The 23,522-nt window shown below is 39.8% G+C and overlaps 1 protein-coding gene across 12 annotated transcripts in view; it reads right to left on the reverse strand.

Annotated features, from left to right (window-relative positions):
• Positions 1-22,500, reverse strand: part of MTMR3 (myotubularin related protein 3) — a 137,050-nt gene extending 114,550 nt beyond the window's left edge. For 11 of the 12 annotated variants that reach the window (XM_060121717.1, XM_060121716.1, XM_060121713.1 and 8 more), the window contains exon 1: positions 22,256-22,500. The gene's annotated coding sequence lies outside the window, so the exon portion shown is untranslated. Of the gene's footprint in view, positions 1-12,451; positions 12,650-22,255 lie in introns of all 12 variants that reach the window. The other variant, XM_060121709.1, reaches the window with a different exon arrangement.
• Between the last annotated feature and the right edge of the window lie 1,022 nt (positions 22,501-23,522).

Consider the following 23,522-nt stretch of genomic DNA (forward strand, 5'->3'; position numbering starts at 1 on the left):
AACCCAAGCTAACTTAAAATCAGAACTGCCTGGCTCACAGAAGGATACTAAGGTGGTGCACAGATACAAAAAGAATGAACTTCAGGCAGTAGGGCCTCAAAGTCTCAATGCCACCAGATCCATCTCTTTATTTCATGCTCCTCTTTACTCATTTGGCCTCATTCTCTCCCACTATAGACAAACCTCCTGCCTCCCGCTAGAGGCAGTCTCAGCTTCACAAGCCCAGAAGAAAACTGACAGCTTTCTCCTGTCATCTGTGTATCAATACCAGTGAAGAATACCTACTGGCCCTTTGTGTAGGATGCCAATCAGTACAAGTGAGAGAGACAAAACTGGCCAGGCCTAATACACATGTTCTACCCTTAAGGCACCAGAAAATGAGTAACGAGAAATCTTGCTGAATAAACTAAAAGCAATGACTTGCCACTATAAGTTATCTTGGTTCCGTGAATTAAATGTAAGGACCTCAAAAACAAACAAAAATCCAATGAAAACCCTATTCCTTTTACTAGTATAATTAAGGGTTGAGGAAGCCCCTAATGTTCAAAAAATCTGCCTTAAAGGCACAATCTAGGAATTAGCAATAATCCTCCAGATATAATCCAAAATGTAAAAAATAAAGAAATCTAACCCCTGGCTCTAAAACCAGTGACCTAAAATTACAGAAAAGTCCAAACACAGGGGGAAAAGGTCAATTTAATGAGCATATATATGATAGTTTAGCAAGAAACAGAGCAATCTCATTTTAAAAATTCACTCAGTGATGGCACAAATCTGAAATTAAAGCATAACATGAGACTCATATTTGTTAGTGATCATATAATCAGCACAGCAATGGCTAAGAATCATACAACACTCAGGGAGCTAAATATTTCTGGAGAAATGCTTCCTTTTTTTCCCCCCTTCTGGCACGCCACGGTTTGCAGGATCCTAGTCCCCTGACCAGGGATGGAACCCGGGCCCCCTGCAGTGGAAGCAGAGTTTTAACCACTGAACTGCCAGGGAATTCCCACTTCCTTCCTTGAAAGGCATTTAAGTGGAAAGGAATCTGAAACTTCCTAGCATATCTAAGTTTTAAATTACTTTGTTTCAAGGCTAATCATTTCAAAACAATTGAGTGTTATAAAGAAAACTCACAACCCAAAATTCTTCACTGATCCACCACTCAGTTTAAATGACGCAGTTCGCTACCCTCTACGGATTTTATCTTTCCGGCACTTTCAGTCCCATGCAAGCTGTTTCTGTTCTACATAACTGCATGTATACTCAGAATTGAATTCAAACGATGACCTACATTTAGTAGTATCTGAGTACCTGTAAGACATAAAAAAAGGCTCACTCTCTACTAATTCTTATCTTTCAAGCTCAATCTGAGGGAATAAAATGATATTCTATTTTTAATAAGTAGCAAATTTATAGTTATTTATGATAAAGAATTAAATTCCTTAATACAGAGTTCTGTTAATCATACTACTTATGAAAACATTACAAAAACGCAGAGCTGCAAATAGTGTAGGGGAGAAGGTCCTTGCTCGTAACAATTATAATAGCCAACACATATAAAGAACTCTTCCATGTGCTTCACCATTTATTAGTCATTTAATCTTAAAACAACCCTATGAGGTATTATCCCATTTTACAAAGGGGGTAGGTAACTAAGGCACAAAAAGATAAGTTAACCTGCCCAAGTCATAGAGCTAGCTAATAATTTACAGATCCAAGTTTAAATCATATAAGAACTTAAGTAGGACAAGCATATATAAAACCAATTCAAAAACAAAAGGGCCAGACACTGCTTTGGGAAAGATTCCTCAGTGTTCTCCCCAGTGCTGCAAGCAATAATAAATCCTTCCTTCTCCAGAGTTTAAAAAAAAGGCAAGGGGGTAATGTCATACTACTCCATTTCAAAAAGGCAAAAAAGAAGAAAAACTAGGATTTTTTTCCTCTCAGTGCACTGAAACCAGGCCCAGATTACTGGGTTAGGGGTGGGGGGGGTGGGGAAGAGATATCTATATTCTCAAATTATACAAAAATATCACAAAGTAACATTTCTTCAAGAAAAGCACTTAAAGAGGCACATTCTGGATAAAGCACATATTAAATTACAGCACTCAGAAAACTAAGTTTTTATTTCCTAAACTTTATGCTTGAAAAAAATACAGTAAATAGCTAAAAGCAATCTTCCTTAATATTCTATAGGAAAGGACTATCATGTTAACAATTTTTATTGGTAGATAGAAAGTACCACAATAATCAAAAAAGGGTCAATCTATCACTGTGGCATATTCACTTAGCTTTATCTCTGAAAAATACTTTCAGATTATTGAGGTGTTTTCTTATCTCTGAAACAACTTTCAACAACATGAAAGGGCATACTGCTATTTCCACACAGAGTCAGCAATGATCTTCGGTAGTGATTATAGTTTAATTTGCCATGTAGAAAAACTTAAGCCTATAAAATTGGATTTAGAAATGGAGCTGCAATCATTCTAATCCACAAAAACAACCACAGTTAGTACTTATTTCATGACTCGGAAGCAAGTCCACCTTCTTAATATTTTTACTCCTAAAATATGCAACACTAGTAGGCAAAGGGTCTGTTCCTCAAAACTGAACTGATTCTGGTCTTGCTTTGGTTTCTTCTAGTCTGTTCAAGTAGGAAACAGTAGCTACAGTGTCTGACATGAACATGATACGTGTGCTTACTACTGAGCTAAGTATATTCCCCGAGCTCTAGAAAACTGATATGGCATTGAGCTTCTTGAGTTAACCCTTAGTTATTACAAGATTATTCTCATCCAGTCCAAGAGAAGGAAATGGTACTACAGCCTCACAAAGGTCACCACCATTCTGAATCTGCACCTTTTTGCCCATCCCCAAGTTTTTACAAGATCATTACGAAAAAAATCTTACTTGCATCCTACTACAGAAGTCTTTCCTACCATTATTCCCAGGAGATACAAGTAAGATCACATCTTGATTTCTTGGCTGCCTTTCACTGATGTTATCATAGCATGAAGCTTTGAAATAGGACCCTGGGATAGGCCATTGCCTTCAAAGTGTCTATCATTACTCCTTGGTGAGTCAGCTTCTGGACTGCTGCCAATGTGCTTTTTGTTGTGTTTATCATGAAACCATATTTCTGCAGAGTTGAAATAGTGGCCAAAACACTGCATTTCCAAAGACTCCCTCAGGTGTTTATCAAAGAAAGGACACAGATACATATCCAAGCAAGCCACTCACATGTTTCAGTAAAAGAAGGACTGAATAACCCAAGCAGGTTTACATAGTATCATGTTAAAAGATTCTCTTCTGTGCAAGTGTCCAAAAATGCCCTGTAAAATCTCCTGATAACTTTAAGTAGATGTTATGCAAATGGGTACATTTAAAAGTTTTTCATGCTCTTGACAAAGGAAAAGTTATCTTTTTCTGTATCAGGTAAACTAGCTGAAGAATTCTCAAGTTAACAAAAGTTTGAGATACCCAGGAATTCTCTGAAGGCTCATCAAATATCTCTAAAGGGAAAAATCTATTTTTGTATCTTTTTAGATGAACCCACTAATAAATTTTTATATTTCTTCGTTTTGAGAAGGTAAAACACTGGGAATGGGGGAAGAGTGTGTGTAATGCAACTTAAGTAGTTCCATGGAGCAGGAATGCAAAAGCTCCTAGCTCTAAATAAAGTAATGGGGCTTCCCTGGTGGCGCAGCGGTTGAGAGTCCGCCTGCCGATGCAGGGAACACAGGTTCGTGCCCCGGTCCGGGAAGATCCCACATGTCACGGAGCAGCTAGGCCCGTGAGCCATGGCCGCTGAGCCTGCGCGTCCGGAGCCTGTGCTTCGCAACGGGAGAGGCCACAACAGTGAGAGGCCCGCGTACCGCAAAAAAAAAAAAAAAAAGTAATGGACAGTTATAATGCCTTCAGGGAAAGAAGCAGTGTTATCACTATAGTAACAGTAGCAACGACCACAACCGGCATATATGGAGTGCTTACTATTGGCTAGCTACTGTTGTAAGCATTTGCCGAATCCTAATTAAGGCCCCAAGTGCACTGTTATCCCCATTTTAAAACTGAGAAATCTGAGGCAAGGAGAAGTTAAGGAATTTGCCTAGGATCACATGGTACTAGTGGTAAAACCAAGATTAAAACCCAAGCCTGAGCTCTTCACCATACTAAACTGCAATAGTGGAAAGAACATCCAACTTGTTATTAGAAGACCTGGACTGAAGTTCTAATTCAGCTATTCACTAGCAGTGCAACCTCAGACAAGTTCTGACAGCTTTGAAACACAATTTATTCACCTGTAAAGTGAGAGTAATAGTACAGCCTGCCCTGCCTACTTCACTAGGTAGCAGTGAAAATTAAGTGTGCAACTAATACAGCTAATTAAAATTTTATTCGTAATACTGATCCCATGGTTGCTACCTCCATACTCCCATATTTCTAATTTTGGCAACCCTATCCTGGAATTCTCAACTTGAATCACCAATATTGTAGTCTTAGGAAAAGTAAAGAACCTAAGTCTTGCCACTAGCAAACAACCACATACAGAAAACAAACTGTTAATTTGTAATCCCCATTACTCTCAAGAGTGGGCATCTCCGGACGGATATTTCCATGGGAAATAGCTAGAAACATGATAGCCTACAAGTGAGATATCCCCTTAACCAAATGTTCATATTTGAAGTGTAATGTCTCTTGGTTCTAAACACAACATTCAGTTTTCTAAATATCTTAACTCAGAAGAAAGGTACATTGCTGAAAGTAGCTCTGTATACCAAGTACCTCATCACAGTATCCAAAAGGCTTAAACTAATCTAATTCTAAGACTAATCAAAAGAAACACACACATACTATTCTCGAAGATGTCATATACCACCTACAGTCTCTGTAGTCCTCTGCAGGGTCAGAATCAGAACCCTGAAACATTAACTTGCAAAAATTGCCTGCAATTTCTTCCCCAAGATAAAAGCTCCTACACCTTTTTCTTGCCCTCATATTGCTAGAAAAAGAAAGTTCACTACACAGAAAAAAAAAAAAGAGGATAATTTTAATTCAAGTAGCTAATCAACCATAAACTGTAAGTTTTATGACTTGTTTACATGAAACTGGCAACCAATATTAATACTTCCAGCTATCTTGCGGGAACTCTGTAGTGCTAAACCTGTTTTACTTATAGACTTTTCATAACCAATTATATAACCATTCTGCTAGCTAGAGAAACAAAAGAAAGTCAAAGATTCACAATTCAAGAGCTACTAAAAACAAAATATGACATTATGCACTAAGGAGTTTGATAAGTAAATATATCCACTAAGTACATGTGCCTACTTCCTTAATTTTAAAAAATTCTCATTATTTACAGTTTACACTGTAAGATTATTTGTATAACAAATTATTCTCATTCCAGAGTGAAATTTTTGGGGGGTGAAGTTTACTAAGCAATTAACAAAATTCTGTGAAAATTACAAGCTTTTTCAGGTTCCATAATAAAATTTAAAAAGCTCTAGGCGCCATATATTTTTTTAAACCATAAGAAAACACATACATGGGCATACACACACGTGTATGAATACTTTGATAGCAGCTTTATTTGTAGTTATCAAAACCTGGACAACCAGGACTTCCCTGGTGGCACAGTGGTTAAGAATCCCCCTGCCAATTCAGGGGACATGGGTTCGAGACCTGGTCCGTGAAGATCGCACATGCCACGGAGCAACAAAGCCCGTGCACCACAACTACTGAGTCTACAGTCTAGAGCCTGTGAGCCACAACTACTGAAGCCTGCAAGCCCTACAGCCCGTGCTCTGCAACAAAAGAAGCCACTGCAATGAGAAGCCTGCGCACTGCAACAAAGAGTAGCCCCCGCTCCCTGCAACTAGAGAAAGCCCACGCACAGCAACGAAGACCCAACGCAGCCAAAAATAAACAAACTGGACAACCCAAATGAACTTGGAACGTGAATATACAAACTGTGGTACATCCATACAATGGAATGCTACTCGGCAATAAAAAGTAATCACTGATACACAAACTATGGATGTCTCAAAGTGCCTTATGTTAAATAAAAGCAGCCAGTCTCAAAAGGTTACATACTGCATGATTCCATTTATATGAAATTCTGGAAAAGACAAAACTATAGCGACAAAACAGATCAGTAGTTCCCAAAGACAATTTGAGGTGATGGAACTCTTCTATATCTTGATTAGTGTTGATCATGTGTTTCCAAAACTTGCAGAACTGTACTCAAAAAGGGTGAGTTTTACTGTATGTAAGTTATACCTTAGTCTAAAATAAATTTTTACAGAATCTGTATTATTGTCCTGAAAACAAGGACCAGATGCTGCTGAAACAACCGATACAGGAACACTAAACCTTATTAGATCTGCCTCCAAGTCTGAAAACTCCCTTCCATTAACATTTTGCCTAGAAATCTAAACAGTATTTGTAAAGTAGAAAAAAACTGACTTAGGATTAAAAAAACAAATCTATTTTTAAAAGAAAACTACCTAGTGTTTACATCCTAGTCATTTTAAGAAGAAAATGAGCTTTGTCAAGGACAGAATAAAACCCAAACAGTAAGTATTAACATCAATCTTTTCCATCATCATGACAGTCACAACAAATGAGGTTCCTTTTTCTAATTTTGGTTCAAAAACCAAAATTTTACTTCACAAAATCTGTAAAACATTATTAAAAGATCTTAATATTTGCCTAAAATCCTTAAGTGCTTTCACTTAGCTAGGCAGTATAGCAAAGAACGCAACTACCTGGGCAAGTTACTTAACCCCATTTTGCCTCAATTTCCTCATCAGTAAAATTGGAATAATTATACCTACCTCTGGGAATAATCCTAGACAATTAAACAACTTAATACATGTAAATTGCTTAGAATAGTGCCTAGCATACTTAAAAGCCTCAGAAATTTTTAAGCCAATGTAAATGAATAATCTTAATAATCACCAGCTGTGTGTCCCTGTACAAATCATTTTATCTTTTCACATCACAATTCTGTTCTGTAAGGTCAGAGACCTGAATTCAAGCCTAAAGGGCTATCTAGTAATATTATTCTATGTTCCTATAATTTTGAATTGCACCAGTCACCTTGCAAAGAAGGTTAGGTATGATCCCCAATGTATAGAAAAATCTGAGACCCAAATTAAGTTAAATGATTTGCCCAAGGAGATAGTAAAGGAAGAGCCAAGGCAAAGATATGGTATTCTGAGAATCCTCAAAACTTTGTTCTCTTCAAAAATTCTCACCCTCTATCAACTCCTTCCCTTCTTACAGACATAGGTACGACATACTCAAAAACAAATGAACAACAACAACAAAACCCTCCAATGTAGTTGTTTTTTTTTTTTTTTGGCCACGCCACAAGGCATGCGGGATCTTGGTTTCCAGGCCAGGGATCGAACCCATGCCCCCTGCAGTGGAAGCAGAGTCTTAACCATTGGACCACGAGGGACGTCTCTCCAATATACTCATTTTAAAAATTCATTAAGCTATACATTTTTTATGCACCCTTCTGCATGTTTTAGATCGTAATTTTAAAAGACAAAATAGGCTTCATCATTAAGTGTATTCACGTATGAACAGACGTAGCAGAAAAATTAAAAAGCTAAAGAAAGACAAACTCAGCTAATTATGTTCATTAAAATTTTGTGAGGCGGTAAAAGTTTTAAAACTGAAGTGTTACATACATACAAAAAAGTTTATATAAGTATACAACTCAATGATTCTCATAAAGAAAACCATGAAATTACCACCCAGATCAAGATACAGAACATTAACAACCCTATAGTCTCCCTTATGCTCACTACCAAAAATAACCATTATTCTGACTTCTGTTGCCATCTATCAGTTTTGTCTTTTTTTTTAACTTTATAGAAATGGAATCACATAATAAGCACTGTTTGTGAATGGGTTCTTCCATTTACACTTAATTTTTCTTTTTGCAAAGTGCATTTAGGTAAGCCTAGTAAGAAAGGTTCTCTCGTGTATTATCAAATATTCAAATTTAAACCATAAATCATTCTCAAAGCAAACCATTTCTCAAGCCATAAAATATCTAAGATATTGATTTGTTTAAAGTATAGCTGGTATTCCCTCTCTCCCCAATGAGATTTCTAAAACAGAAATTTTCAGTTACTTTTAATTGGAGAAAATAGAGATCCAAATGTCTCAATAGATAATGAATAAAATTTGAATTATAAATTATAAAATTTGAATTATAACCTTTAAAAAGCAAGACAGAAGAAAAAAGGGACATCATGAAAAAATTTCAGACCATAATTCTCTTAAAATTAATTTTGATCTTCTATATAGAAAAGAGTTGTCAATTAATTATAGCCAACACTGAACACAAAAATGCAAAAATCTGGTTTGCACTAAAATACGTAATTCCAACACAATTTTGATAGCACTGCAACAAAATTTTTAAATAACGAAATGCTTCTACTTTATCCTGAGATCTCCTCCTCCTGCTAATCTACATCACTGTTTCATTTTAACAGACCATAATCTGTGCCGTCTAACATGTAGCATTAGCCACATGTGGCTATTTAAATTTAAATTAAAATTAAAAATTTTTAATTTATTGGGATGGCTCTAGTAGTACTTAGTTGTCTTTAACTTCATTCAAAACAATTTTGTTACTGTATTGTGACACCTGTCGTATCAGGGTACAGTAAAAAAAAAAAACAACAACTTGGGACTTCCCTGGTGGCGCAATGCTTAAGAATCCACCTGCCAATGCAGGGGACTCAGGTTCGATCCCTGGTCCGGGAAGATCCCATATGCCACAGAGCAACTAAGCCCACGCACCCTAGAGCCCGTGCTCTGCAGCAAGAGAAGCCACCGCAATGAGAAGCCTGCACACTGCAACGAAGTGTAGCCCCAGCTCACCGCAACTAGAGAAAGCCCGCGCACAGCAACGAAGACCCAACGCAGCTGAAAATTTATTAAAAAAAAAAAAAAACTTATCAAAATTGGTGAATTTTTGTGTAGCTGTTTTAATATTCAAGATGGAAGAAAAAAGTAATATTTTTGCCATATTATGCTTTATTATTTCAAGAAAGGTAAAAACGCAACTGAAACGCAAAAAAAGATTTGTGCAGTGTATGGAGAAGGTGCTGTGACAGATCAAATGTGTCAAAAGTGGTTTGAGAAGTTTCGTGGTGGAGATTTCTCACTGGGCAATGCTCCATGGTCGGGTAGACCAGTTGAAGTTGATAGTGATCAAATCGAGACATTGAGAACAATCAACGTTATACCACATGGGAGATAGCTGACATATTCAAAATATCCAAATCAAGCGATGAAAATCATTTGCACCAGCCTGGTTATGTTAATCACTTTGATGTTTGGATTCCACACAAGTTAAGCAAAAAAAAATCTTCTTGACCATATTTCTGCATTTGATTCTCTACTTAAATGTGATGAAAACGTTCCGTTTTCAAAACAAATTGTGTCGGGCAATGCAAAGTGGATACTGTACAATAATGTGGAAAGGAAGAGATCGTGGGCAAGTGAAATGAACCACCACCAACCACACCAAAGGCCGGTCTTCATCCAAAGAAGTTGATGTTGTGTATATGGTGGGACTGGAAGGGAGTCCTCTATTACGAGCTCCTCTGGAAAACCAAACGATTAATTCCAACAAGTACTGCTCCCAATTAGACCAGCTGAAAGAGCACTCGACGAAAAGCGTCCAGAATTAGTCAACAGAAAACGCACAATCTTCCATCAGGATAATGCAAGACTGCATGTTTCTTCGGTGACCAGGCAAGAACTGTTACAGCTTGGCTGGGAAATTCTAATTCATCCGCTGTATTCACCAGACATTGCACGTTTGGATTTCCATTTATTTCTGTCTTTATAAAATTCTCTTAATGGAAAAAATTTCAATTCCCTAGAAGACTGTAAAAGGCACCTGGAACAGTTCTTTGCTCAAAAAGATTAAAAGTTTTGGGAAGATGGAATTATGAAGTTGTCTGAAAAATGGCAGAAGGTAGTGGACCAAAAGGGTGAATATGTTCTTCAATAAAGTTCTCAGTGAAAATGAAAAATGTCTTTTATTTTTACTTAAAAACCAAAGGCTTTTTGGCCAACCCAACAGTTCCTTGGTCAAACTAGCCAAATTTCAAGTGCTCAATATGTACTGAACAGCAGTTATCGAATGTCAGAAGGAATCAGAGAAAGTTCTATTGAACAACACAGGTTCCATACATGCTGTCTCATCTCCCACTCCTCACCCCTTATTATGCTAAAATTAACCTAAGAAAATGATGGATGACTAGTATGGATCACCAAATCCCATTGTTTCCCATTTCACTCAAATTTAATTATCACTCGTTTGGAAATCTCCTTGGCCTCCACTATGCCTCATTAACCTAATTTTAACAGGTTTTCTTAAAATTCAATCTTCTCCCACTCCCCTAAATGTGAGCCTCAATCTCTGGCTCTTCTAGGTTCAAGATCTCATCCAGATAAGGCCTACCTTTCTTCCTGCCTCAAGTTCTCTATCTCCAAGCTCCTGCAGGACATTTTTACTACTATACCCTGGCCTCAATGTTAAACGTGTGAAGGGTTTCATTTTAGTCCTTTTCCAAAACCAGCTCCCCCTCCCAATTCCATATTTCTATACTATCACTATTCTCTGAGACCCAAAACCCACCAACTCTGAATCCTTGCCACTAACCTCCCATTCAAATTTGTGTATCTCCTTTAGGGTATCAACCAACAACCCTCTACTTTAATCTAGCTATCTAAATTACCACCTTGCCACCACCTTAATTCAGGTCCTTATTACCTAATTCTGAGTACAGTACAGATTCTTCACTGCTTTCTAATCTTTGCCTGCTCCCGATCATGCAAACTACCACCAAACACATCTTCACCAAAACTGCCTTTGATCTCAGCCTAAAAGGGCTCAGTACAGCAAGTAAAAGAAATTTCAAGGGGCTTCCCTGGTGGCGCAGTGGTTGGGAGTCCGCCTGCCAGCGCAGGGGACGCGGGTTCGTGCCCTGGTCCGGGAGGATCCCATGTGCCGCGGAGCAGCTGGGCCCGTGAGCCATGGCCGCTGGGCCTGCACATCTGGAGCCTGTGCTCCACTACGGGACAGGCCACAGCAGTGAGAGGCCCGCGTACCGCAAAAAAAAAAAAAAAAAAAAAAAGAAATTTCAAATAATTTAAGGATTTGATTAATTTATAGCACTTTACAAACTTATTTTTGAATCCTCTATTCTGTGCTAGCAAAACTAAAACTATTCCCCGAACACAGCTCTATGTGCCTCACCTATATAAAGCTGGGACTCCTCCTAGTTTCTACTATGCAATTTTAACATGTTAGCTGCTTTATATTACAAAGCTATCCATCTCAGCGCCTCTTACATAGCACCCATTTTGAACAGACCTAAGTGAACAGACCAGGAATAAGAAAGTTACAAATACACGTATGGGTTTAGATTTAATATAAAAGCATCAATATTTATTGCATGCAATTCTATTCCCCCAAAATTTACTCTGCAGAATTATTTCTGTGGAAATTATCCTACCGTTGTTCAAAAGTATAAAGTGCTAGAATATCCATGAGAGACAGCACTTTTTGTAATAAGGGAAAAAAATCCCTAGATGTCCATCAGTAAAGGACTGGATAAATAATTGTAGCATGCCTATAAAAAGTTTTAAAACACTACAGTCCTTAAAAATGAGGTAAATCTATATTTTGTGATACAGTAAGATGTCTATAGTACATTACTGAGAAAAAAAACAAATTGTAGATAAGCACGTACAGTTTGATCCTATTAAAGGGAAATTTTAAGATCTATATATTAACTGAAAACAACTATTAATAGGGGACTAAAATTGCATTCTATTCATACAACTGAATAGCTATTAAGCTAATAGCTTTTAAGTGAAGTAAATATACATGTATCAACACAGATAAATTTCAAGCTTTTCAAACAGAATATATACACTAAGGTACCACACACATTTGAAACACCATAATACTACATGTTAAATACACAGAGACATTTGTTGGAAGAATGAAAGAGCATGGGCTAAGAGAATAAAACCACCTCTGGATAATGGAAACAGGATCTAAGATGAATGCAAAAGGGACTCCAAACTATATATTTTGATTTTTAAAAACAAATATAAATACACTTTTCAGGCAAATCTTGCAAGATGTCAACATCTATTAAATCTAAATCAACATCTTTTAAATTAGGTACATGGTGATTATTAAATTATTCTCCATATTTTTCTAAATTTTGAAATATTTAAATTTTACTTTTAAAAAAAAGAAAGCCAAGATCGTGGAATTTTGAAACAGAGGAATATGGCCTTTATCGACTTCTACAGGGTATTTTTTTTTGACAAGCCTATATATCTTTATTATAATATTTTTAACTAAAAATCTCTATAAATTTATATTGGCACCTACCTTTATTACCTTGATTGCTCTTCAACTTTAATCTTATTCTTTAAAATAATAAAGTAGGGCTTCCCTGGTGGCGCAGTGGTTGAGAGTCCGCCTGCCGGTGCAGGGGACACGGGTTCGTGCCCTGGTCCGGGAAGATCCCACGTGCCGCGGAGCGGCTGGGCCCGTGAGCCATGGCCGCTGAACCTGCACGTCCAGAGCCTGTGCTCCGCAACGGGAGAGGCCACAACAGGGAGAGGCCCGCGTACCGTAAAAAACAAACAAAAAAAAAAACTAAAATAAAATAATGAAGTAAGGGCAGATAGTTAAAAAAAGTTCTACCCCAGAAATCTAACATTCTGAATATTTACACAGCATTTAAGTCACTATAACATGCAATAAACAGCAAAAGCCCAGGCTCTACCTAAACTCTATCACTTAAACTCTAAAGGATGTATTACATAGACGTTCCTAAAATATCAACAGATAAATGAGTAAATAAACTTACAGTGGCTCAACTCCCAGCTGTACATTAACACCAAAACCCCAATGAGACTCTACTGCCAAAATAAGTCATTTATCTAAGTATATTCCAGTTCGAATTACATGTACAAAATCAGTATCACATCTGAGTTGCTATAGTCCCACTTGATATTTTTTAACATCTTTGTTGGAGTATAATTGCTTTACAATGGTTAGTTTCTGCTTTATAACAAAGTGAATCAGCTATACATACACATATATCCCCCTATCTCTTCCCTCTTGCGTTACCCTCCCTCCCACCCTCCCTATCCCACCCTCTAGGTGGTCACAAAGCACCGAGCTGATCTCCCTGTGCTATGCGGCTGCTGCCCACTGGCTATCTATTTTACATTTGGTAGTGTATATAAGTCCATGCCACTCTCTCACTTCGTCCCAGCTTACCCTCCCCCCTCCCCGTGTCCTCAAGTCCATTCACTACATCTGCGTCTTTACTCCTCTCCTGCCCCTAGGTTCTTCATCACCTTTTTTTTTTAGATTCCATATATACGTGTTAGCATGTAGTATTTGTTTTTCTCTTTCTGACTTACTTCACTCTGTATGACAGACTCTAGGTCCACCCACCTCACTACAAATAACTCAATTTCATTTCTTTTTATGGCTGAGTAATATTCCATTGTATATATGTGCCACATCTTCTTTACCCATTCATCTATCGTTGGACATTTAGGTTGCTTCCATGTCCTGGGTATTGTAAATAGAGCTGCAATGAACATTGTGGTGCATGACTGTTTCTGAATTATGGTTTTCTCAGGGTATATGCCCAGTAGTAGGATTGCTGGGTTGTATGGTACTTCTATTTTTAGTTTTTTAAGGAACCTCCATACTGTTCTCCATCTACTTGATATTTTTAAACACACACACACACACACACACACACACACACACACACACACACAGCTACAGTTCTTGCTCTGCATGGCAAGTCCACATGGCATATCAGCAAGCAAACTGGGAATTCAGGCCAAGTCCTGTGTTTACAGTACATAGAATCTGATTTTTCTTTTTAAGGTTTCATAATTCTCAAACAGCTCATTAGGAAAAGAAAAATTAGATGGAGGTCTTGTGTTTAACTGTGACCAAAGCCCAGACTGTCTCAGTCATAGTGGAAATTACAATAAGAAAGTTCAAATCAGCTTGCCTGCCCCATTTTCCCATACCACTTCCTACAGCTGCCACTCTGCTTAGGAACTGGAGTCAGTTAAGGAACCACTTCCTTCCTCTATTTTTTTTTTTTTTTTTTGGCCACACCCCACAGCATGCAGAACTTCCCCAACCAGGGAGTGAACCTGCACCCCCTGCAGTGGAAGTGCGGAATCTTAACCACTGGACCACCAGGGAAGACCACAACCCACTTCCTCAATGGTGACTATGACTTAAACCTTCATAAGCCAGCCAATGAAAACTAAGGACAGGGACTTCCCTGGTAGTGCAGTGGTTAAGAATCCACCTGTCAATGCAGGGGACAGGGGTTTGATCCCTGGTCTGGGAAGATCCCACATGCCACAGAGCAACTATGCCTGTGTACCACAACTACTGAGCCTGAGCTCTAGAGCCCACAAGCCACAACTACTGAAGCCCGTGCACTCTACAGACCATGCTCCACAACAAGAGAAGCCAGCGCAATGAGAAGCCCACGCACTGCAATGAAGAGTAGCCCCCTCTCGCCGCAACTAGAGAAAGCCTGCGCGCAGCAACGAACACCCAACACAGCCAAAAAAAAAAAAAAAAGAAAACTAAGGATATTAAAATGTACTTTAAAATAGCAGCTTTTTCCTAATTATAAGAGTAATACATGTTCATTACAGAAAATTGGGAAACTACAGAAGAATATGAAGCAGAAAATGGTCACTATCCCAGCCAGAAATTAATCACTATTAATATTTCCATTCTTGTCTTTACAGGGTCTCTTTTATATATAAAAGTATATTAGCTCACTTACCAAACATGATTTTAAGTTCAGCAGACCAAAGGGGAATAAAATACTAGCTTCTTCAGAAGACTAACTTTTTTTTTCGGTGTGTTCAGAGTAAACCAAAACCACGTGTACAGGCAACTGGAGAGAGTAAGACAAGTGAGAGAAATCATACTTGCTCCTTTTCATTCACCCTATGGCAAACCATGAAGTCCATGTTTCAAGAACCACTATACACCCAACGACTAACTAATGAGTATGTTTCCTTTTTAAATAGGAAGCTACTATATAAATAAATATACACATACATATACACACACACACACAGTCTTGCCAGTAGGAGGGACACACACAGTGAAAAGAATTACATCTACACTAATTTTTTTGTCACCATGAATCTATCCTTAAGAGAAAGTAAGAGGATATCTGAAAGGCTGATGTAAAGTTAATGACCTCTCCCACAAAAACATTTTCTGTGCACATCAGATGAACGAAAAATCTAACTACAGAAAATGATGTATTGGTTTTACAATGCTATAACTTATTTACACATGTAAATATATATGTTCGAGTTCAAACAGTTAGTCCATAAATATTGATAGCTTACTTTGTACCAGGCAGTATATAAAGTGCTGAGGAGTGAAGGAGAATAGCCATCAGTACCTACTTCTGCAGGGATTACAGTCTACCTCTTTAAATATGATGTCAAACACTAGGCATGTGGCCTCAAAGGAGTCACAACATCCCTGATTAAATGATGCTTTCAAATCCTTATGAGGATCTAAGAAGATGTATGTGACAGCACCTTATAAATCATGCTACCTAAGGTAAAAAGGGATACCTGGCCCTTTTCCCAAAATACTGTATATAGCAATCCCCTTCAGTATAAATTATCTTTTAACTGGCAAAAAAAATTTCTTTTAACTAGCAAAAAATAATCGCTAAGGTTGCTCTTTTCACAATATCTAAGATTTCAATATTATCTTTCTCTGATATTGACCCATATAAAATAACTGAAATTAAATTCCCCATGATGGGAAGTGAGAGGGAGACTCATTTTTGTAGTGCAAAAAACACCATTTTCTGATTTCATAACTTACAGCGGGGAGGAAAGGGGCAAATCAAAAGTAACTTATTCAAACTTAAGGAAAAAAGTTACCTTTTAATCTAAGATTCATCAGGGAAAGTTTCAACCCAAGAAAGCATTTTTTAAAAGTTACTGACTCAGGCTCTTCCAAATGGAGTTAGAGTGAAAGGTTAATTGTGGTATTTTGCAAGCAAAGGAAAGCAAGTACGGAGCAATTTTTTCAGTCTCCAAGACTTTTTTTTTTTTTTTTTTTGCGGTACGCGGGCCTCTCCCGTTGCGGAGCACAGGCAACAGACGCGCAGGATCAGCGGCCATGGCTTACGGACCTAGCCGCTCCGCGGCATGTGGGATCTTCCCGGACCGGGGCACGAACCCATGTCCCCTGCATCGGCAGGTAGACTATCAACCACTGCGCCACCAGGGAAGCCCAGACCTAAGCTCTTAGAAAACAAAAATGTTATAACCAAACTGCTTTCCATAAAGCATAGACTTTTAAAAATATACTCTACACAATATCAGTTCTTCATATCTAAAAGAAGTAGACTAATTATTTAGACTGTTTCCTATCCTATGATTTGCCCTTTTCAATTCAGCCACGTCAACAATGACAAAAGGTATCAAACTGATGCTTTATGAGCAAGGTTTATGTTTGCACTTATTGAGGATGTGACTCTGAACAGCATGGGACACTTTAAAGACTATCATAATCCAACTAGGCTGGACCATCTGCACAATTAGTGGAAAGGCCCAAAAACAGTCAACCATAAAAGCCCAACGTTAAATCTTAAGCGTCGAAAGCAGTTACGTCCAAAGTAGAGTATAGTACACTTCAAGGAGTACCCAAGATGCTCCACTGGGGTAAACAAGAAAGATATTTGAACTTTATTTTTAATTCTCATCCTTGTTAATTTTTTGTTTATATTTTATAAGGTACACAATAACCAGTTACTATACATATTATTTGTAAATTAAATACTTAAGGATTGAACATTAATACTCAAATTTTTTTTTACTGTTGGGATGAGCAATCAAAAAGTTTACAGACCATTGGTCTAAAGTAGTCCCTATCACTGCACTTTCATTTTTACCTGCCCCTTCCACAGTTAAGCTGTAGAGGCTAAGATCTGATGCTGAAAAAAGAACAAAGGAAAACTATTCCCAAACTATTTTAAACTCCCACCAACAAGCTAAAAGGTAGTAAATCACTAGCAAGAATATATGGAATTGCACAGGGAGCTCAGCTCGGTGCTCTGTGTCAACCTAAATGGGTGGGATGGGTGGGTGGAAGGGAGGTCCAAGAGGAAGGGGATATATGCATACATATAGCTGATTCACTTCATTGTACAGCAGAAACTAACACAATATTGTAAAGCAATTTTACCCCAATTAAAAAAAAAAGAATACATGGAATTGGACACTGATATTCTCTTGCTGAGACTTTAAAATAGCATCCTATCTAGAGGGTGCCCTGAGTATATTCAAATTTAAAAAACAAAACCCGGGGCTTCCCTGGTGGCTCAGTGGTTAAGAATCTGCCTGTCAATGCAGGAGACACGGGTTCAAGTCCAGGTCCGGGAAGATCCCACATGCCGCACAGCTACTAAGCCCGTGCGCCACAACTACTGAGCCTGCGCTCTAGAGCCTGCAGGCCACAACTACTGAGCCTGTGTGTCACAACTACTGAAGCCCGTGCGCCTAGAGCCTGTGCTCCACAACAAGAAAAGCCACTGCAGTGAGAAGCCCGCGCTCCCGCTCGCCACAACTAGAGGAAGCCTGGGTGCAGCAACGAAGACCCAACGCAGCCAAAAATAAATTTAAAAAAAACCCTTTGCCAGGTAAGCCCACTTTTAGGAATTTAGCCTAAGGAAACAATAGCACATGTATTTTAAAAGTCCAAACAAGGGAATTCCCTGGCAGTACAGTGGTTAGGGCTCCATGCTTCCACTGCAGGGAGCACAGGTTTGATCCCTGGTCGGGGAAGCAAAATCCCGCAAGACATGCGGTGCAGAAAAACAAAAAAAAAAAGAAAAGAAAAAATACATTTTATGTTGCAACTCAATACACATATATAAATGTATAAAACAACAAAAGTTTCCCAAATCAATAATTATCTTTACCATTTTTGATGTGCTGATATTTTCTAGTTTTTAGAAATCACCACGTTGATTTCACTACCCTATGACGTTGCCACCTGCCATTTAGAAAACAGAGCCCTAAAACTTTACACAGAATGTACAAAACTCCTTGACCCTTCCACTTTCTACCACCGTTCTAACATAACAAAATGTGTGAAATCTAGCAAGTCTACTCCAAGTGCAAACCTGGGCACAAATGTAAGACTCCCAGATCCCTCTGAAGTTTCTTGAAACACTGACCATTTCTATTGGCAGACTGGTACAAGTGCTTGCTAAAAGGTTTCTCCAGGCACAGTACAGACATTTTGTTGTTGCTTTACCAGAGATATTAGTAAATTCTGCACTTGACAGCAGATACCAGATTTTACCACTGCTCCACAAGCCAACTCTTCCAGGAAAATAGGATTGTAATACAATATGACTCCATTATCATCCCCTTACATTTTTAGATTGCTTTTCATATACACCACTCCATTTGATCCTCACTGACAGGTTGAGATAAACAGAGAATTTGCTCTTCTTCCTTTTACTAATGAAGGAACTGAAGCTCAGAAGGGTTATGTGGTTTGCCAGAAACAATACAGCTAATGAGAAGCACAACCCAGGCTTGAACCCAGGACTCACTGGTCATCCAATGCCATGCTACAATAGTTTTCACTTTGAACATCTGATACAAATGTGAATTTAAAAGGTATGTTAAGGTTCTAGGCGCAAAAGTGAAGATACAAGCATGAAATTAAAATTAAAAATAACAATGAATATTAACAATTTTCTAGCCTCTAAAATTATTGGGAATCCTAATTCAATTGGATATGTATTTAATCTCATGCTTTGTCTTAAGTTTCACTGATTATAAAATTACATATAAATTCACCACAGAAAATTACAAAATTGGGTGGTCTGTAAGAAACAGCTGACCACATAAATTACACAAACTTCCCCCGAACCATTCTTAATCTTGTGGCTTCACACTAAATTTTGAAGTTCCCTATGTGAAATCCATTTTGATTTCAACACTAAGTTAATTACAACAGCATAAGCATGTTGTTTCTGCATAATACTTGCAACATGAGCTCAATTTCCAGAGCTCTTTTGGACAATGTCTAAAATCCATAAGTCAAAAGCAGAATTCAAAACAGAATGTTCTTTTTTCAGTTTTTTTTAATTAAAAGGTTCATCTACCTATATGAGATTAATACTAAGTAACAATTACAAATTATTAAAGATTTCCAAATTCAGGCTGGAGAAACTACTTGAGGTCAACAAGTACAGGCCTTTAATCATAGATTGATAAGAAAACTGAGGTCCAGAGAAGTGACATTCCTAACAGCAGTCACAGAGTCAAATTAATGACACAATCTCTGCCAATCTACAGCTTCCCATTATTCTAAATACCTCTGTATCTAACAAAATGTGCTTAAAAACACCAATACCTAAAAAAATGAAGAAACACATACACACAAAAAAAAAATATTAAGGCACATTTAAGACCCAAAAACTAGAGAACAGGATAGTGTGCAATAGCAGTCTTTAGAAAACAGAATCTCTTGATGGGATCTCAAAGTTCCAAACCACAAGGACTAAAAAACTCACTCTTTAATCCAATGCAAATGATCAAGTAACTTTTAATAACAAACATTGTTATCAACCACCAAAACTGTTCTTTTTCCCATCTCAATACTATTCATTTACTCAACAAATATCTGAGAGCACAGTATATGCTGGGAACTATGCTAGCTACTGGAGACACCAAAGAACAAAACAAACATGGCCTCTGGCTCTTGTAGTGGACAACTAGGTGTACTTCTCTAACAATACTACACTATGATTTAACAGGATATTTAGCAAACTCCTTCACTGCTCTATACAACTGTAACATTTTCTTCCAACTCTTCCAAACTTATAACAAACCTCACCACACCCCCTCTGCAATATGACTACTTCCTTTGGTAACTCAGCACTCCACTTTACCACAGAAGGTGTTAACCAAAACTGCAACAGATTTTAAAACTGACTTTACCAGTCCTCAGGGCCTCAGGCATATTTCAACAACTCTTCACAGTCCACAGTAAACCTGCCTGGTTCACAACCCTTGTCTCAAATGACTGCTAATTCACCTGCCCTACCCACACTTTACTAGAAACTGAATCAGATGGTGTAGGAGCAATCATGATGCTGGGAAGCACCTTCAGTGGAGCTCTTTGTGGGCCAGAAGCAGGCTTACTGCCTCTTCCTCTCTGCTTCTTTCCTCTGGATTCCTCATTGTATCTCTGGATATACCTCCAGTCAAGCAGCCTCTAATTTTATCAAGTGTGTTCCTCAGAACCTGCACAAATAATTTTTGGCAACAAATCTGTTTCCCCTACATAAATCCATTATATTTTAAGAGATGCTCAATTTTCAGTTTTGTCTCTCAGGCTTCCCCCTCCTCCATACCTCTGAAATTGTATAAACAATTAAAAACACTCTCAGGAGTCGTAATTAGTGGAAATCTTTTGGAATACCAAAAGTGATCTAAAGCACAAGTTCACAAACCTGGCTGACCAGAATCATTCAGGGAGTTTTGTAAGGATGGATTCCTAGGCCCCATCCGCAGAGATTTTAATTCACCAGGTCCTGTGTGAGGCCCAGGAATCAGCATTTCAGGCAATCCATATTATTTCCGACAACTGGTATTTAATTAGGTAAGGACTGAACTAAAAAAACCTGGCCTACAAGCAGGGAAAACCTCGGTTCTCCTATGGCTTGCCATTAACTAACTACAAGTGGGGCTGCACCAGTGTGCTGGTCACTCGAACAGCTCAGGGCCACGTGAAAATGAGGAAAGTAATTAGAGCTGAAAGAAGCCTTTATAGGGAGCAAATCTAAAATTCTAGAACTCTCCAAACTTAGTTAAATGACACATACTGTACTGGGTTTACTCAAAACAGTGTCATTCTCTAAGCTCTTCTACCCACCCAAGTCACAGGCCTTGGAAAAGAAGACTTTCTGCTTGCCACCAACACACCTTACCTTAGTTGGTCTCTAAGCAAAAAGCAACACGCGTCTTGTCTCTTGCCCTACTGAAACAGCCTTGGATCTGAAAGGGGAAGGTCCCCAACACCTCTTCATGTACAAGTCACGACTACTTTACATTAAAAAAAAATCATCTCACCTAATTCAACCCAGGCCTCGATGGCACTGTTGTCGACATTATGAGAAACGAGGGTGAAGCTCAACTGGAAGGGCATGCCAACTTTTTTTCCCTCATTGTGAAAAAATACTGTCAGATAACAAAGTGTATGTCAAGATAGTAAAACGGTTAAGAATTTAGGCCTCAGTCTGGAGACGACACCTGACCATCATTACCCAACAATAGCTAATGTGCAAAACTCACAGGTGAGACTATCAGACCCCCGATGAGTTTATTAAAACGGCCATAAAATTTACCCCACTATTTTGAAGGAAGTTTTCCAGCCCAAAGTACAACCAACAATATTATCTTAGGGGTCCTAAGCAGCAGGATTCAATACATTTAGTGGCACGATTTTCATCTGAGAAATTACTCTGCAATCTTTCGTGGAGCTGTTTGACCAGTGTTGCTGAGCTCTCTCAACCACCTCCGAACCATCCTTCCCACCCAAGCACTACCAGGTCAGGGTGATGCCCTGCTGCACAGTAAGGCGGCCACTCCTCCTTCCCACAAGTCCCGGGCCCGCTCCGCTCGCCCCGGGGGCTCCGTGGCCCCCGACCTCCGGCCTCTCGCCATGGAGGACTCCCACAGACCCGGTCGGGGCAAGGGGCGCACACTCACCTCCCGGGGGTCCGCAGACATTTCCCCGGACGCTGCGATGTAGCGCCTCACACCCCTAGCTCCGTGGGCCCTTCCCCACCAAGTTCAGGAAGGCAGCCCGGGTTGGACCCCGCCTCCTCCGCGCCGAGGGTCCGGGCCGCGCCGGGCCGCTGAGCTCCCGCTCCCCGCGCCTCCCTCTGGCGGCCGCGGCCGCCGCCCGGGCCACCCTCCCCGGGCCACGCACGCCGTCCCCAGCCCCCCGCGGGCCGCCGCCGCCTCCTCAGAGGGTGACAGCCGCCGCACCCGGGCCGAGGCCCGCCCCTCCTCCAGCTCCTCCTCACCCCCGGAGAAGACGGGGCGGGAGGGGGGCCTTCCTTACCGGGCGGCAGGACATGGCGAGGCCCGTCACGGTACGGCCTCCTCCGCCACCCCACAAGGCTCCCAGCCAGGGCCGGCGGGGGGCAGGGCCTGGGCCGCTAGAGCGTCTCGACCGGCTGCTCCTCTGCCACCGCCGCTGCCGCCGCCTTCTCACAACCACAACAACATGGCGGCGGCGGCCACACAGAGCACGCTCCCGAGACAGAGCCGGGCCGCGAGCGGGGGCGCGCGCGCACGCTCGGCCTCTCAGCCGGCGGTCAGGGGAAAAGAGGGCGGGCCGTCGCGGGGGAGGGGGCGCGGTCTGGGCCGATTACCACGCCCCCGGGGTGAGCGGGGTTGCTGATCAGCCGAGCGCCCGGGGCGAGCGAGGGGCTGGCTGGGAAGCGCAGCTGGCGAAGGAGAGAAACGGGTGGGTAATGGGCGAAGAAGAAAACCAAAGGTGGTCCCACAGATTTTTGGGAGGCATCTTTTCCTAGCTCTAGAGCCCTGGGAAGACAACGCTAGAACAATAGTAGTGTCTTTCACCTGTAATTGTGCTGAGGATAAAACTAATTTAATGTAATGCAAGTTAAGTATAGTGTGCTCAAGGTTCTACTCAATACAATTTCAGACTGCTTGCACCAAAGCACAGCTGGAAGAAGTGAGTTTTCAAACAAGCAAAAAACAAACTTGTAACCCACACTCAATAGCCTGTAGAAGAATTCTACACACCAGGACTGAATTAACCTCAGGCCCTAACAGATTCACCTCATCAGAGTTACGTTTTAACATTATACCTTTGACTTTTCTGGAAAATGGCTGCGAGAACCAGTCAAATGAAATCTATCCTTGCATTTGTTGTACCGTTTTTTCCACAGTACTCTGTGCAATTATTTACCTGTTTTTCGTGTTTGTTGTCTTTTTATCCCATTCTGAAGTAAAAGCTACTTGAAGATAAAGATCTTTGTTTGGTTCATCACTTTACCCCCAGCACCTAGAACTGCTCATGACAAGCAGTGGGAAATTTCTTGATTAACTAATAGCTAATATTTATACAACTCATCTAATTGAATCTTCACAGCTCGAATAAGTAGATACTGTTATTATCACCATTTTACAGATGAAGAAACTGCAGCCCAGGATAAGATGCACTAAAAGTTTTTTAAAAATCAAACCCAGGGGCTTCCCTGGTGGTGCAGTGGTTAAGAATCCACCTGCCAATGCAGGGGACATGGGTTGGATCCCTGGTCCAGGAAGATCCCACATGCCGCAGAGCAACTAAGCCCGTG

Source organism: Lagenorhynchus albirostris, chromosome 14 (assembly GCF_949774975.1).
Source record: "Lagenorhynchus albirostris chromosome 14, mLagAlb1.1, whole genome shotgun sequence".
Taxonomy (NCBI): domain Eukaryota; kingdom Metazoa; phylum Chordata; class Mammalia; order Artiodactyla; family Delphinidae; genus Lagenorhynchus; species Lagenorhynchus albirostris.